Source organism: Cygnus atratus, chromosome 3, assembly GCF_013377495.2.
Source record: "Cygnus atratus isolate AKBS03 ecotype Queensland, Australia chromosome 3, CAtr_DNAZoo_HiC_assembly, whole genome shotgun sequence".
In the NCBI taxonomy this organism is placed as follows: Eukaryota; Metazoa; Chordata; class Aves; order Anseriformes; family Anatidae; genus Cygnus; species Cygnus atratus.
In genome coordinates, this window is record NC_066364.1 from 117,915,689 (window position 1) to 117,932,151 (window position 16,463).

The 16,463-nt window shown below is 39.5% G+C and overlaps 1 long non-coding RNA gene across 2 annotated transcripts; it reads right to left on the reverse strand.

Annotated features, from left to right (window-relative positions):
* Positions 1-3,190: 3,190 nt before the first annotated feature.
* On the reverse strand, positions 3,191-15,327 carry LOC118257463 (uncharacterized). 2 transcript variants are annotated; one of them, XR_004781605.2, is made up of 3 exons: positions 14,977-15,327; positions 14,589-14,681; positions 3,191-3,617 (listed from the first exon to the last, which is right to left on the reverse strand). It is a non-coding gene; the product is annotated as an uncharacterized LOC118257463 (long non-coding RNA). The 2 variants fall into 2 exon arrangements; XR_004781606.2 differs by lacking the exon at positions 3,191-3,617 and adding an exon at positions 8,375-8,524.
* Positions 15,328-16,463: the final 1,136 nt, after the last annotated feature.

Sequence of the window (16,463 nt, forward strand, 5' to 3'; positions counted from 1 at the left end):
ACTCTATATAATTTCACTTTTCAGTTGAGCTGGTTTTGAACCTGGGAGGACTTAGGGGGAAAAAAAAAATCCTTTTTTAGCAGATCGCCCTGTGTGTGTGCTGTTTTCAGTGGAGTCTGTACTCCTCAGGTTCAGGCTAGCTTTTTGTCTGGCTGTATGCTGTGCCAGCACGAGACCGGCTTTAGGCTCTCTCTTTCTTTGAGTGCTCTCACTAGCTATTGATTGTTATTATCAGATGAACAGTACATTTTCAGCAGTGGATGCTCTGCTCCCCAACAGCTCATCAGGAAAAAATAATTTTTTGTATCTATTTGGTCCCATTTCAGTAAAATTAGTGGGGTTGTTGCCAATGGCTGTAGTGAGGCCCAGATGCACATTTTCTGTTAAGGACAGAGGTAAATATCCCAGTAATTTTCAGCTTTAAAATGCAAAGAAGAGGCCATGAATGCAAAGTTCCGTCAGCCTCTGTTCCTGTCAAAACCAAGACACATGACATGGTTTGGAAAGAACCTGCTGTAAAGTTCAGTCAAGTAGAACTCTCGCAAAATCTGGAAGATTCACTTCCAACCTTCAATTCAGTTGGAACCATCATTACAAGGTGCAGGATAAGCTGGTTGTCTAAATTCATCAGCATGTTCAGGGTTGCTCAGATCCAAGGTATTTTGTAGTAAAACACCTCATGCTTCTCTTTTTTTTTTTTTTAAATTTAATTTCCTTCATCATTCTGTTGTGTGGTCCATTTCTCCTATTATTGGAAAACAAGCCGAGAAATGGATGTCTAGAGATCACCAAAACTACCATGACAGGTATCCTGATGGGAAAAGTAATCAGTCTCAGCTGTGTAACCTCATTTGGGTACCTCATTTGAAGGTCATCACTTTGAGTCTCTCTGCATATTATGCTGTGACCAAAGTAAAGGAAAAAAAAAAAAGTCAAGAATAGGATCAAATCTGCATCTCATTCCATAATGCTTAGCAAAACCAAGATCTGAAAGCTGTTCATATACAAACTATGGAGCAGCTGTAATTTGTGTGGGCTGGAGACCTATCTGAAAACATGAGCTGTCGTTCAGGCTAGCACAAACTGAAGGCAGCTCAGCGGTTCAGCTGCTCTGGGACAGTGTAGTCCAACTCCAGTTGACTTTAAATATGGAACTGGTGACCTCCCTAAAATGCAGTTGAAATCCCAGCTTTACTGAGGTCAATAATAAAAACTCCCGCTGAATTTTAAAGAGACTGGGATTTGGTAGCTAGTGCCCAATATGTTAAGACTCATGAATCAAGAAAACAGCAAGGGGAAGTAGTTTCAAAATATTCACTGTATATTCTCAGTGAGCAGTACTGAGAAATGTTGTATTTATGCATTTCGACTAGATCTGCCATTGAGTATTTCAGCTATCAATGTGAAGAAAAATTTGAAGTAACCTACCAACAAAGTCATTTTGAAGCTTTTTTTTTTTTTCGCATCTGGATTTATAAAAGAGTGTGGCTTAAGCTTTGACTCAGGTAGCAAATCCATTTCCATGTCCCAAATGGCAATGCCATCACGGTGATGTGACCATGAAGGACAGCGTGAATTTTAAGGCTTGTGCAGGTGGAGGGAAATCAGCAGGTTGCAATAATCAACACGTGGCATCATAAGTGAATCCAGTTTCTTTCACAACTTCTAGTGTGTGGTCTGCGTTTCACTGAGAATTTTACTTGTTCACGTGGACAGCAGGTACTTAGTTGGGATGAAAATATTTTAAGGCCAGTGAGAACTTTTTAGCAAATCCCCGTCCCATGTATTTTTTTGCTAACTCCTCCTGGTTTGAGGCAAGCAGGACTGATGGCCAAGCACCAGCACTGGTGCATGAGACACACAGCCCAAGTACAAACACTGCAGGACCTACAGCTGGGACACTTCATTCATTTGCCTTCTTTCCTTTGTGGGCTTTTTATTTTTTTTTATTTTTTCCCCGTGGGGAACTCCTGTATAGGGAAAGATGGCTAAATTGTGTTAGTTCAGTAGTTATTCACAGCAAAAGGGGTTTTGGTTAAAAATATCTCCTCACCCCAACAGAGAACAAAAGCAGCCAAAAAAAAAAAAAAAAGTGACAGTAGAAAAGTAGTTTCCTCAGTGTTCTGGTTACAGCAAACCCTAGAGCTAGGCTCTGGGCTGACATCTTCATCATTCCCTACACTTCCAAGCATTAAATCGCTGTAACTGAAGCATCAAAAACTCACATGCTTTTAGGAAACAGTAGGTGTTGGGATGTTCAGCTTTTTGCACTCATCATTTCAATCTTTGCATGATATCTTTAAATATTTTCTTTTTAATAAAAATGGAATCGTCTTACAATCCCATGATGTGCAATGTTGTGACTGGTGCTATCAGAAAAAAAATAACTGTAAGACATGAAAAATCACAAGGAACAACAGCAGTAATTCAGGTTAGAGCCTTCATTGGCTTTAATTGGAAAGTCATGTGCTTGAAAACCCAAATGTCTGTACCTAAACGTACTGCAGGTAACATGGAGCATCAGGAGGAGCATGGGTAATGGTTACAGTGAGACTGGGACAACAACACAGGGGTGTTTCACTGAAAGCTGCAGTTACGTGGAAAATTGAATGTGTATGATTCATCTCTACAGCTGTAAAGGCAATTTCCCTTGTACATCTCTTCAGATTTCCCATGCAACTCTCAGAATGTCTTCAGAGCTTCTCCAGAGTTTGGGAAGCAGTGTCATGTTTTTCTTTAACAAAGGTTGATATTTTAATGCAAAAAAAGGTATGATTGTGTTTGATTCAGTGTAAGCCTCCACAGACAACTGAAGTTTGTAATAGCCTCTGCTCTGTGGGCACGAGCCATAGCAATGAGCAGAAACATACTCAAGGACCATTCTTTTTCAAAAAGGAAGAACTGGAAAATTAGAAGGAGGTCATTGCTGGGAGCCAGAAAAGACCACAGCAAAATACATGGTTACTCCCACACAGCATATCATTATTCGAATAAAAGTGTTCAATAACATTTTTTAATGTTAGCACTTTTCTTGCCTTTTCTCCCTGTGGTACTTGAAAAACAAACAAAGAACAAAACAACAACAACAACAACAAAACACAAAAAAAACCCACATGGAGATACTTCTGTTTCATGTTTGGACACACTGCATGCTGCTTCATATTTTAATTAGACCCATTCACAGAAATTGCCTAACTGTAAAATGTAGAGCAGAGATACAGACGAGTTCACAAAAGCTCAAGGTCTAATTAGATTAAGAGTTTTGGATTTCAACTCTTTGTATTTAAAAAGGAGACAGGTGAGAAACTGGCAGGTAGAAATTCAGGTTCACCTGTTAGTGTTGAATAAATTTTAGCCTGAGTCTCAGTACCACCACTTGCCAGAAGACAATCTGTTTTACCTTCTTAAACACCTACGTAGAGGAGCTGCTGCCAAAACTGCTGCTTGCAGGATTTTTGGATCAATATCTCTGTGTACTTCAGGGGAGCAAATGCCCCCCTCTAACAGTGCCGTACGACTCCCACTTCAGTGGTTCAGCTGCTTTCTGATAACTGCAGACTTGATGCATAGTTTCAAAAGTTCTTTTCTGTTGTGTTTGTTGACAGGTAGCAAAATGTCTGCAGGAATTGAAAGCAATCAAAATCACAATAAATTGTGATTAAAGAGAACTATGGATCAGGACTCTGCAATGCAAAATTTTTCAACATAATCAAATGCAAACAAGCAAATGTTTAATGACGGAGCTTGCGAAGGAAAGGGGGGATTTTCTGAATTTCTCATCAGCTGCTGATTTTAACACCAATATTTCATGGTGTGTTAATACTTACACTAACCCACTAAAACAACTAGTTACTCTTAGAGTGTAATTTATATATGACCTTTGTGATCGGAGCATGTGAGAACACACAGAGGTTAATGAATTCTGTTTTTTCTCACCAGTGTGAAGTACTGAAGAAATAATCCCTTATTACAGAAGGGAAAAGAGGGCACGCACATGTCCAATATTTTAGCCTGTGGCTGAGCTGTGAACTAAACCCAGTTCTCCAGAGCCAAGTTCAGAGCCAAAGCAGCCAGGTTGTTCTTGCTCTCACTGGACCATCCATCAGATGACTTACAATGTACCTTTAAAACTCATATTCAACTTCTTTAGGCCAGGATCCAAATTTTCCTTTGCAATATTTGCCTTTATTACTCTGACACTAGCTCTCATGGGTGGATTTGACTTTCGCCAAAGTTCTGCTTTTGTTGGGGGAAAGTAATGCTTATGATACAAACAGCAAGTGTTTTTTCTGTCTTATTCTCTCCTTGAACCTCTTTTTGTGCAGCACTATGCAAGAGGAAATGCCTCTCATTTGACAGATATGTTACTGAAACTACTCACTGCTCAGGGAAAAGTACTTTACACAACCTCTCCCAGTAATCCTGTGGCTTTGTTAATTTGTGAGAAAATAATGTGCATGAATACAGTGTAAAAAAGGACAATATAACACAAAATGACTCTTGCCTACCTGTAGCTAAGAGCATGTGCTCCACTGAGGTCATTTGAAAATATCATATAGATAACTGGAGACGTGTCTCTATCAGACTGCAGGGATACCGGGACCTACAGTGCTGCCATACTTGGCCAAGTAACAAGTTTTGCTCTTGCCTTTTTTCTTTCTTTTTTTTTTCTTCTTTCCTTTTTCCTTCTTTCTCTTTCTTCCTATCTGGTGGACTTTTTTTGTTTGTTTGTTTGTTTGTTTGCTTTGTAAGAAACTCAAAATGTTTAAGCTTCTTTTTTATGTTTAGAGAGATCCAGGCTGTTTGCTGTTATTAGTTGAAATTATTTAGGTTTGGATTTATTTATTTTTTTTAACAGACACATATGGCATGATTCCCTCTGATAAAAAACATAACTTTCCAGCCAACTATACTGTTACTGTCTAATGCCTGAACTGTCGTCTCACCCCATCTGAAATGTGGTTGGACTCCAAATCCTCACATATACATATACAGACTACAGGGACCTTTATAGCATGGGCCATCAGCAGAGTATTGCACAGTTCGTGTTGTCCAGGTCTCCATTTGGGAGATATTTGCTAGAGAGATTATGCTATCTATGGGCAATTAAATAGGCTTTTTTCAAAATGCCATAAATAATATTAGCCACATTGAATGAATAATACCACTCAGTGCTGTGCAAATTACCAGCATACGGCGTGCAAGTGGAATAAGAATGATTTTATTTTCATGCAGAGACAGAAGTTTTGTGCTATGATGAGATGGAGTTTTGCTCATTTCCCATTTAATTTCATATGCAACTCACTAATAGCATCCCAATGTCCCTCTCCACATTTTTCTTCTTATAGTGTCTCTAATGCACCTTAAATGATGAGAGCACTACATCAATAGTCTCAATTTAGGCAGTGTGTGCTTTTGGCAAAAACCTGCAAGTATTGCTAGCATAAATCTCCTATTACTATAATGACACATTAAAATGGCACAAGGGTTTACAATCTGTGTTGCAAATTATCCATCCACCTGCTCTCTGAATCATGTTATATATGGTTAGCCTTTCCTTCACCCATCTTTGTACTAGACTGACTTGCCCAGAAGTTAAAAAAAAAACAAGCATTTATCAATGCACCAACATTTTGTGTAGCATTCCAGTGAGCGTTTGGATCAGATACCCAATGTTGTTGGTGTGAGATAAACAAAGAGAAAACATGGGTGACTAATCAGTAACAGCTAGTTGCAGCCCCCTGCTTTTCCCCAGCCATAAATTGAAAATGACGCTGGCTGGAGGAATAGGGTTTTAATCTAGATGAAACATTTTTGAATGCATTTTCTGAATTACAGGACGTACATTGATGTGGCTGTCATTCTGTTCCATTTGGAGTGATAGATCTGCAGAAAAACACTTTTGTTTAATTGAGATAATATTGTATTTTCCCCAAGTCCTTTAGGAGAGAACTGATTTATGAACAGCGTTGTTCCTGAAATAAAAAGACACTAGCATATGAAGTCCTCACAGGAAAGGCCAAATTCAGAGATTGCTTTATACCACTGGCTTAACAGGTCATTGCATACAGCTCGCAGAGATGAAGAGACGCTGGTACCTCCACTGTGAGGCCCAAACAGACTGAGAGTAGTATTTTCTCCCCAAATGGCAGTATTTAGGTGAGCTGGGCACCCATCACATATTCAGAGGAGGCCAGTATGAGCTACCTCACAGCTGAAGCAGTGTGAGCTGTGCCATCTTTTCTGGACTTCTTTCAAAATAAAGTTTGTTCCCTTCTGCTCATCCTGAGTGATGACCTGAAGCATTTATGGAAAGTTTCTGCCCTTGCTTTTGGACATGTCTGTGCAATACCCAACCCATACGTCTGCCTCTCAGCAATAAAGCTAGCTTGTTCTGCAGGGAAAGGGCAGCCAGCTGGAAGGAACCAGCTGGTGAGGACACTGCCAGGCTGAACGCCGCAACAGGCCTGAGGTGAATGCATTTTTGCTCCAGATGTCGTAATAGTTCCGCAGTGTGCTCCAGTTAACAGTTTGGGGTTAAGATGTCCAGGGAAATTATGTTACTGACCTTGCCCTGCCAGCAAGTGAATTTAGCTCTTCCACAGCATGACAAAAAAATCAGCTTGCATCACCGAAAGGGGAAAACATCCAGCATTTGCCCAGAGATTACAAACCAGAACCAAAAATGACCTTTTTTCTTCTGCAGGTATTGTTGGTGCCAACACTGTGGCTCTTGTCTGTGTTGGGCTGAAAAGGAATGGTTTAAGGCCGGCTCTCAGGTGGCAGTGTCAGTGCCTTGATTTCGGAAGAGCTCTTTGGGTCAAACAATGGTAGGTAAGTGTGGGAGGCATTAATGTGTGGATCTGACTTGCCACAGCGTTTCTGCTGTAGTGATAGGGGTGCTGAGCAGAGTCACTATCTTGCCACAGGAAAGTGGCCCAAGATGAGACGCACTACCCAGAATCTGGCGGAGACCTGAGCTAGAACTGCTTTGCAGAGAGCACTAGGAAACGTTCCTGTAACCTGCTACATCAAAGCAGCCTGGACCCAAGAAAACTGGGGAATGTTGAGTAAAACATTCCAGCCTTCAGAAAAATGTTTTCTTGTTAAAGACAATCCGGCCAACTCCAAAAGAAGTCTTGAACCATCTGTCTTGTGAGCCCTTTTAGCATCTGTGCTTTGCATGACATTTCTGTAATATATTCTAGTTGCAGAGCCCTTCTTTCTAAGGGACTGCAAATGAGGACTGTTCACTTGTTCACAAAGCTCAATAGGGAGTTTTTCCTCTCAACGGAGAGGTTGGGAAATTTTTGTTGGTGACCTAGGCCACATTCATGGCTTGCAAATGGTATAAATCTTGTGCTGAACGCATCACAGAGTGCTTGTGACACACAAGCCCTGCTGCTCTTGGTTTCCTTACCTGCTTCTGCAGACAGAAAAGTTGTTAGTGGTACTCTGAAAAAAAGCACTAAAATCATGGCATTTGGAACTGTAACCTATTTCTTCAGGAAATACTGTCTCTTAATCTGCACAAAACTGGTATTCACATTCTGTAGGGTTTCTTCAGCAGTAATTGTGTTCTTTAAACCTGGCTTTCATAAAGGAGCTTTTTTGAAAAAAAAAATATTTAATTCATATCCACAGAAAATGAAGTTTTTGTGGAGAACACTAAGGTAAGTAAGGAGGTTTACATTTATTTTATCGAAGACAAAAATAAATAAAAGGGAGGGGAAACTGTCCTAAGCCAAGTTTAATTTCTTGTTTTACTTGTGTATACATTTCTTGTTGCAGCTGAGTAATGTGTGAACTCTATGGATTCAGCTGGGTGTCCCTAACAAGAATTGGGTTTGATGTCTGAGGAAAGCATGGTGTAACTGGGGTGATGCCAGGGCTTGGAGGACACTGATGGCCCTGCCCAGGTGCACCACGCACCCCTAACGGGGGGGTCCTGGCCCAAGCCATACTGGGCCTCCAAGTTCATTCCCAATTACAGCCAAGTTATCCACAGTAACTTGCTGTGGAATGGGTAGGGCATTTTTAGGATAGGATTTTCTAGTATTTGATGCAAGATGCAGCTCAAAGTATCCAATATAAAGGAATTTAGAATATTTTTTCCTAAAAATAGTAAAAAGCAAATGATAGATATAAGCAAAAGAAAGCACATAGATGCGCATAGATTCATCTGCTTTTCTTCTGTCAAAAGAACCAATTTACACGAAGGAAAAACAAATGTACAAGGAACCACTGCGTTCCAGGTACTAGGGTTTGATCTTTCTGAGTCAGCGCGAGGGTAGGTGAAGAACCCTATTTTATCCAGCTGCACGGCAGGGCCTCTTTTCTTGAGCAAAAAGAGCCTTTAGGGGCTTATGTGTTGCTCTTTCTGAGATAACGCTTTGGGGAAGATGTGCAGTTGTCACTGAGTTTTTCGTTTTCTTGCTTTGCTGCTGCATTTCTTCCAGAAGAGTGGACACGTAATCCCATTCCGAATAGCATTACAGCTATTTATGCTGAACAGTGGCGTTCTCTAGAAAAAAGATATGCCAGCCTGTTTATTACTGTATAATTTTTTGGTTTCCCATGTGACTCTGTTGAGGCTTTACAGCGCACTTACTTTTATTTAGGGTTTGTGCTAGCATGAGGCAGACCCCTAACCATGTTAAGTCCCTAGGCCTCAAAATCACAGTGGTCTGTGAGCGGCACCTGACACCCTGCACACATCCAGAGGTCAGCTGCTATGTTCCCTTCAGCCACTGCCCCAGGGCACAGCTGGTTCCTCCAGCTGCTCAAATTGCAGAATCAGGAAGCAGTAACCTAAAAAAAATCCCAGTGAGCTTTCATTTAATAACAGAGGCAGTGAAAAACTGAGTTGCTGCATTGCCTTGATTTACCATCAGGAAGGCTTCTGGCAGTGCCACGTTGTACTGATTAAAGCCCTCGGTGGCACAGAGAGGTCTGTAATCATTTATTCTGGTCATGGGTTAGTGTAGTTTAGAAAGGAGTCCCTCCAGGAGGCAACCCGGTGTATTCATCCCTGCACTGAGGTATGGGGGAAAAAAGGTCAGTAATTATTCACTGTACGCACTCGTTTGAGAGTGGGAAGGTACCAGAACCACCCTGGCAAGTCAGCCTGGGGCAAACCTTGTCTTTGCTGCAAGTGTGAGAGGGGAGCCTATGGAGAATTGGCCCATTGAAGCAATGGATCCTGGGTAAAGCAGGGAAAGCATTTTCAGTATTACAGCGTGCAGCTTCTTACATTAAAGCCTGGGAGAAAGAAAGCTGGAAGCACAAAGGAACAAATGCTGAGCGCACTGGACAAGCTTCATCACTCTCACTGGTTTTGCATAACACAGGTGCACCCTTAACACGGGCTTTTGGGTTTTCTGCCATCGACAAGCTTTGCTGTACTCCCGAAGCACAGATGCACAGGTCGAACAGGATGTCTGTCATGGGCAAACTGAGGCCCACATATAAGCTTGGGGTTTGCTTGCTTCCTCGCTTGTTTATGCCTTTGGTGAGGATACGGGGAAAAAAATCCTCATTTGCCATGCTCATATTGAGCTTAATGCAAGGGCGCCACGACTAACCTCTGGCAGAGGCATCATGAAACTACATCAGAAAAAGAGAAATAGCAATAATGAGATTGTCTCAGATTTTTGTAGGAACATGCTGAGCCTTCTTTAAGTAGCAACTAATGGGAGCTTTAATCTATATAACTTTTTATGTATTGTTTTTTTTCCAGCATGCAGCACTAACAAAGAGCCTGGTGCAGGGCAGTGAGGCACAGTTTGAAGATTGATAGCTATGCATAGACATTATATATAGCCAGATAAATAAATACATATATCATATATAACAGCCAAAGCTGCTGCGCTTTCAGGCTCCTGACCGTGCTGCCGTACCCTGTGCCTGGAGATGGAATAAGATGCTGTATACTGTACTACATAGACCCTCATCTAGTGCATTTCAGATGAGAAAACTGCTCAGTAAAAACTCCAAAGAACATGGCTCCAGCCCTCCAGCCCAGCCCCTTCCTCCCTATCCCCCCGCCCTGAGTAAAGTGAGAAAATATTTTTGAATCCATACTCTCCAATTCTCTTTAAAAAAAGCACATTGCTTCTAGTAGAATAATGATTTCTTGATGGATTCTCATAAATGGACTGTTTCCCACATTAGCTGAAATAATTGGTTCATCGCAACCACAAAACGAACAGCAGGTAGGAAATGAGTTTGCAGTTGCCAAAACATAATGGATCATTTAGTCATTCTCTGAAGATTTTAACACTTCTTTGGCTATCGGGCCATCATCTAATTGCACTATTTTTATTATAAATCTGCCTACTGCAATCAACAAATTTACATCACTGGAATACCAGAATAAGGCCCACAGAAAATAAACATTAAAAAAAAAAGATATATTCAAAACAAAGGCCAACAGAAAATAAATTAAAAAAAAAAAGATATATTCAAAATGTTCTTAAAACGTGCAGTCACCACATCCTCTGATTTAACCAATAAACATTATAGTCAGGAATGTTCTTTTCTCCTATTTTTAGTATTGTTTGATAATCAAATGTTATAGCTAAGGCTTATACAAACAGAAAACATGGCTCCTTTATGCAGCTGTGATACTGTGCACTTTGTTGCGTACAGCCAGAGAGCAGCACAATGACTCCATTAGTGGCAAATAAGTGATGATTTCAGAGTAATAGATTGCATGACTACTGTAACTTCTTTACTGCCGACGCTATATGTATTTGGAGGTTAAAAAAAAGTTTTTTTTTTTTTTTTTTTAACCAGTGAAGAAATTTCCACTGCGCCAAAATTTCCTCTTCCAGGCTTAATTGTCTGTTTATGTCTTAACATGCAAGCTGTGCTCTAATTGAGCAAATAAGTGGCACACAAACACCTGCGCATTCCCCACCCTCAGCTGAATACCCACCGTCCCCTGGCTGAAGCTGGTCAAGCCATGTTACTAAATATATATTTTTTTTAATTAGGTCCTTTGGTAGAAATTGTATTTGAATTATATTCTTTGGTTAAGACCTTTCAAAGAGCTATTTTAAGTTTAAAAGTAGTGTCATTTTTAATAATAAAAATTATTAATATTTTAATATTAAAGTCCATTAATAATTTAAAAGTATCAGAGTAGATGGTTATACTTACACAGGCTTCTGTATTACTTTATTGTTACTACATCAATTCATAAATTGAGTTGGATAGAAGATGTTAATTTTTTTTTTATGGTAAAGAGACTTTTATTTCAAAAAATGATTAGCTGATAAATGTTTTTTTTTTTAAATAATGGCTTTAAGATTGGCTGGAAACTGAGAAAAGGAGTTCTTTAGCCACTGCTTTGGGTTTGGGGTTGGTTTGAAGTATTTTAAGTCGCAAATATAGGGAGACACCCAAAAGCTGCTCCGTTTCTGATGCAAGTAAAACATTTTCCAATGAAAACAGAACCATTTTGTGATATGTGAAGTTCTGGGGAGAACAGAAAGGGCAGTTGGTTGTTGCTGGGATTTTCCTTGTTTGTGGGCTTTTTTGTGGGGAAAAGAAAAAAAAAACACACCTTCCTTCAGCCCAGAATTGGCAATTCTTTTTCTAGCCCTCCTAAAAAGCGTGTACTGTCCTTAATGTATTGTGTAATAATATTGTGTTTTAAAAAAAGGAGTATTGCTCATTTTGAGCTCAAATGTAAAAGTAGAGTTTAGAAGCAAGGAAGCTGGTTTGACTGGGAATATTAACAAGAAACAAATTGACAAGAAAAGGCCATAGAAACCTGCATTATTCAGAATATTAATCAGACAGTAAGAAAGTGAGAGAGATGCTCTGCTCTACCTACTGCTGTGCATTAGAGCATGGTTATGTCAGCATTTTCAGAACACAAGCTATTTTATCAATGAATTTATTCCAGTGATGGGTCTGAATAGAAAAATTCTGGTTCCAAGGGGGATTCTTAAGCTGGAATGCTTGCATATGAGATATACATTTGACTCAATATGAAGACTTGAAACAACTAAAATAAATCTGAATCAATGTTTCAATTTCATGACAACTGTGAATAGAACCTCGCTGGCTTCACTGCAGCAAAGAATTTATTCCCAGCCATCACCAGACTGGTGTTCTCTTCTTCTTGAATTATAAAACCTTACTTTAAAAGTGTTGGTTTGCAAAAAGCTGCAGGAAACATGGTGAAGACACTTTCCAGAACTACTCTGGAATATGATAAAAGTGTAAAAGACAGAAACAGGAACATCAGTGGTTTATTTGTATGTAAAATAGGCTTCTGTCTGTATCTATGTTCTCTAAAATGCTGTAAAACTTCCATTTTCACCAGTAAATCTTAAAATAGCTCTTTGTGCAAGGACAAGTTCTGTTCTCACAGCAGTACAGTACAGGAAGAAGAGTAAAAACATGGTTTTCATCATTTCAGGGAAATTGAATGGATCTAAAACTTTCATTGCCCTGTGTCATTCAGCACATTCGTCCTGCAGCTCCCTCCCCCCAGGCTTGGTCAGTCCTGTGCCACCTCCTCAGACCTGCATCTGAACGGGGGCTCCTGTGGTCTCAGAGGACCTTCTTGAAGTTCCAGGTCTTGTAACACAAAAGGCATTGCTGCATTTTCAGGCTTTTTTGTATTTTTTTATTTTATTTTTAAACCCAAGAAGGTAGTATGCTGTTTCTCAGTTTCCCACAGAAAGACTCAGCAAAGAAAGCTGCATTTGTAGACGCCATTATCGAGGTTCTTCATTGTGGTTATGTAATGCAAAAGGTTAGGATGACTAAAATAGGCTATTTAGAAAGCATTTTAACTGATTTACATATATAGTTACTATTCTTGTGAATGCAATCTGGATAATTATGCCTCTAAATAGCCAAACTATTTGTGTAGAGCTTCTTCCACAACTGTAATTACACTTGCATTTTGCACACCCAATTAAGCCTGCATTAAAATGCTGTAAAATGCCTACAATTTTTTACAATATAATGAAAATTTACAATCTTTAAAAAGGCTACAGCCACACCTCTTAAAGTGGGATCCACGGAGTGCACCAGAATACAATAAAATGTGATGATGAGATGCTGGGTGCTAACCACCAGAATAAACGGGCTGTGAAGAGAGATGACTGCACCACCAAGTGACAACTGAATCCCCTTCACAAGTAGACAGAGAAATTTTTTCCTTTTCAGCAAAGCAGTCATTACAATCGAGGACATTGACAGTTTAGCAGGCATCATTTAACAGGCAGTTTAACAGAAGAAGGGTAACAGGAAAATAAGTGGAAAAAAGCCTAATTTCTGAATTACATGCGGGGTTTTCTAAAAACCCAAATGAGTGTTTTTAGAATTGTGTTATGTTGAAGCAGAGTTCACAATTTTTATTTTTATGTAAGTTTTTATTTTTTTATATAAATATCCAGATAGATATAAATTTCCAAAGTGCTGCAGATACAATAGACAACTGATATTTGGGATCAGTTACATTTGCCTTCACTTACCTTACGTTTACCTTACTGTCACTCATCCCTGGGTAAAGGACAAATCTGTGTTGTTTGAATTTGTATTTCAGAAATCAGGAAACAGTGAGTCTGTTCTCCATTACAGTTCACTAAACAAGTATGCTTTCCTTTCCTGTGGCAGTAAAAATCACCTGCACCAGACCCCAAAGCAGCACTCCAAAGCAGCTGAAACATGGGGCCAAAATTCTCCCCAAGAGCAACAGCAAAATCCAGCACAAACAAGACCGGGATCTCAGATATGTTTGAAGGACAATGTTCTAATTTTTAAACTGAGAAAATCAGGATGAAAATAACCTAAGTGTTCATGGTAGAACCCACCTAAAATATGATTGTCTTATTTTTTTTTAACGGTCTATACTTGGGAGTTATGAATTCCCCACAATCACTAGTGAGTGACTGTTTTAAAAAAGAGAAGCCATTGGTTTCATTCCCCTGATTTCTGTCATTCAGGCACAATGTACAGAGTTTGTATTACAGAAAAAGTTACGTGTGGCATCTTAATGTTGCTACTATTCAATAAATACCCACCATGACTCTGCACAAATTTAGGTAAGCCCAGAAAAAATGTTAACAATCCTAAAAATTGCAAATTTGCCCATTTGCTGTCATCAGTATACCTGAAGTAGATGAATGGCAGTGTTGTTATCCTGCAAGTAAAGAGCCAATGCAATGTTTTGGATAACACCAACAATTTTGAAGACAAAACAAACTGAAATGCTCACAAATTGGATGGGTTTGTTTATACTGCAGGAATTTTAACTGCCATGAATCTCACGTGCCTTCGTTTCAGTCCTCCCAGTACTGAGAACACCAAAAGATGTGATCTGCTAACTCCACCCAATAAACACTTTGGAGAATTTTCTTGTAAAATTCTGCAGTGAAAACCTGCAGTATTTTTCCCACAAATCCTCAATATTTTGATTAAGAAATGCTGTTTCCTGTGTTTCATATTTGTTTGGTTGGTCCCTGATCCTTTTCTGGCTAAACTCCTGGTAAAATGAGACTTAGGTACTGAAGTCTCCCCTCCCTTCCTAACCTAGGTAAAAGGGTTTTAGATTTTTTTCCTACCTTGGTAAAGCTTCTCACTCCAGTCATGCCTATGGTGGGGTGCTGCTCACTGGAGCACATTGTTCAACCCAGAACTGGTACTGTGAGACTTTCCTACAAGGAGAGAGGGAATCATTCAATCAGTTCACTCCTTTTTAAAAGAATATGTTCAACTATAGTCCTATAGAAGTAAATTACTCTATCAAGGTATGTGTGTTTCAGGAAGGAAATGACAGTATTTATATTCTAGCTCCCAGCTTGCTATTAAACTACAGCGGTAGCTATAAAACTAAAGATGAACTATAGATAACAAATTTAGTCACTATATTTTGGTTTTGGACCTCCACTTGAAGCCCAGATTGGGGGGTGGTAAACAAAACAAGCAAGCAAGCAACAAATTGGTTCCCACCAGAAGCGGCTTGCCAGGAACTCCAGGTAGCACCATTCACTGCAGCACCGACAGTGGACAACAACTTTGTCTTCTCTGTCATTGCTGCTGCCATAGCAGGTGCCAGCAAGGAGGTAAATCTGGCCCTTCATGAGGTTGTTTGTCTTGGGTGAGATGATGTTATGCAGAAACTGTAAAACAAAACAAATCACAAGGGAAACCGGTGACTACATTTTAACATTATTGTTTGCTATTACTGCTTATGGTCTTAATGCTTTCTATGATGATCTGCTTCAGTTGCTAAATTAGCTTTTTCAAGGGGATTTAATTTGCGGAAACCAAAACACCAGCCTAACAGATCTTGAGGGCTTAAGCATTTTAATGATATTAAAAAAACTAAAGTTATCATAGCTTGATATGTGTAGCTCACAAAGCTTCCAAAATAATTTGCAACAAGTAGCAGCAACTGTCTCAGATCAAAGGAAGCTTCAAGGCTGATGTGAAAGTGCATAACTCCTATTAAACATTGAGAGAATAGGAATGAATCTTGTAGGTACCATACACACACAGATAGCTATGCATACACCTGCACATCACTCCAAAATAGCTGTATCTCTATATATCTATGTACAAGCTTAAAAGTCACATCAATTTTGTATCAATTGCTACTCAGCACCCAATTAGATATGTTCTCCTGAGCAATACTGTAAATATTAATGCGGTTCTTTTTGCTAAAAGTAAAGACTGTCAACCACTTCTGAAGACTACTAGCTAATTCAAAGGAAAAGAAATGTGTTTTGGGGTGCATCAGTAGCTTTCATTCCCCTGATTGTCAATAGATAGGTATTGTATAACACAGACAAGTTATTATGGCTTATTTCCAAGTCATAAGCCATAATTTTCAGCATACATATGTTAATGTCACATTTGTGAGCTCAGGATAGCGATGGCAGTGCAGCAGAGCACTCAGTGACTTAAGACAAGTGACAAAGCCTTATTGCAGATAGATTGCCTTTCAGACACTTTCTCACAGCAAAATATCCACCAGAACCATTACAAAGAGCCATGTAAATCAAACCAAAATGGGTCTTAGATGAAGTTTTAGACGTAACGGATATGAAAGGAGAACTTCATGATTATTCCAAATCCTGTTTTAATTAACACTTATTCCTAGTCTGGCTTTAGATTTTCTTACCAACTCCTGCCTGTCATTTATTTGACATCTCTAGTGTGACGGGAGTGATATTTAAAACAAAGGGGGAACACAGCAAAAGAAACCATCTGCAGTACTCTGGTGTAAGAGATTCTGTTGGTTTATATTACTGTTAGCATCTTCATCATGTAACCGGTCAAAATGCTCATCAAGGTGTTGCCAAGGGACAGATGGGTCATAAGTTTTAAGTAAGAGATAGGTCCAAAGCATCTAATTCATCTTTAAATTTGGCTGTCACCACTTTATCTGTGGAAAGCTGTTGCTAACGGCACTTGGCACAGCTTCTTAAAGCAAT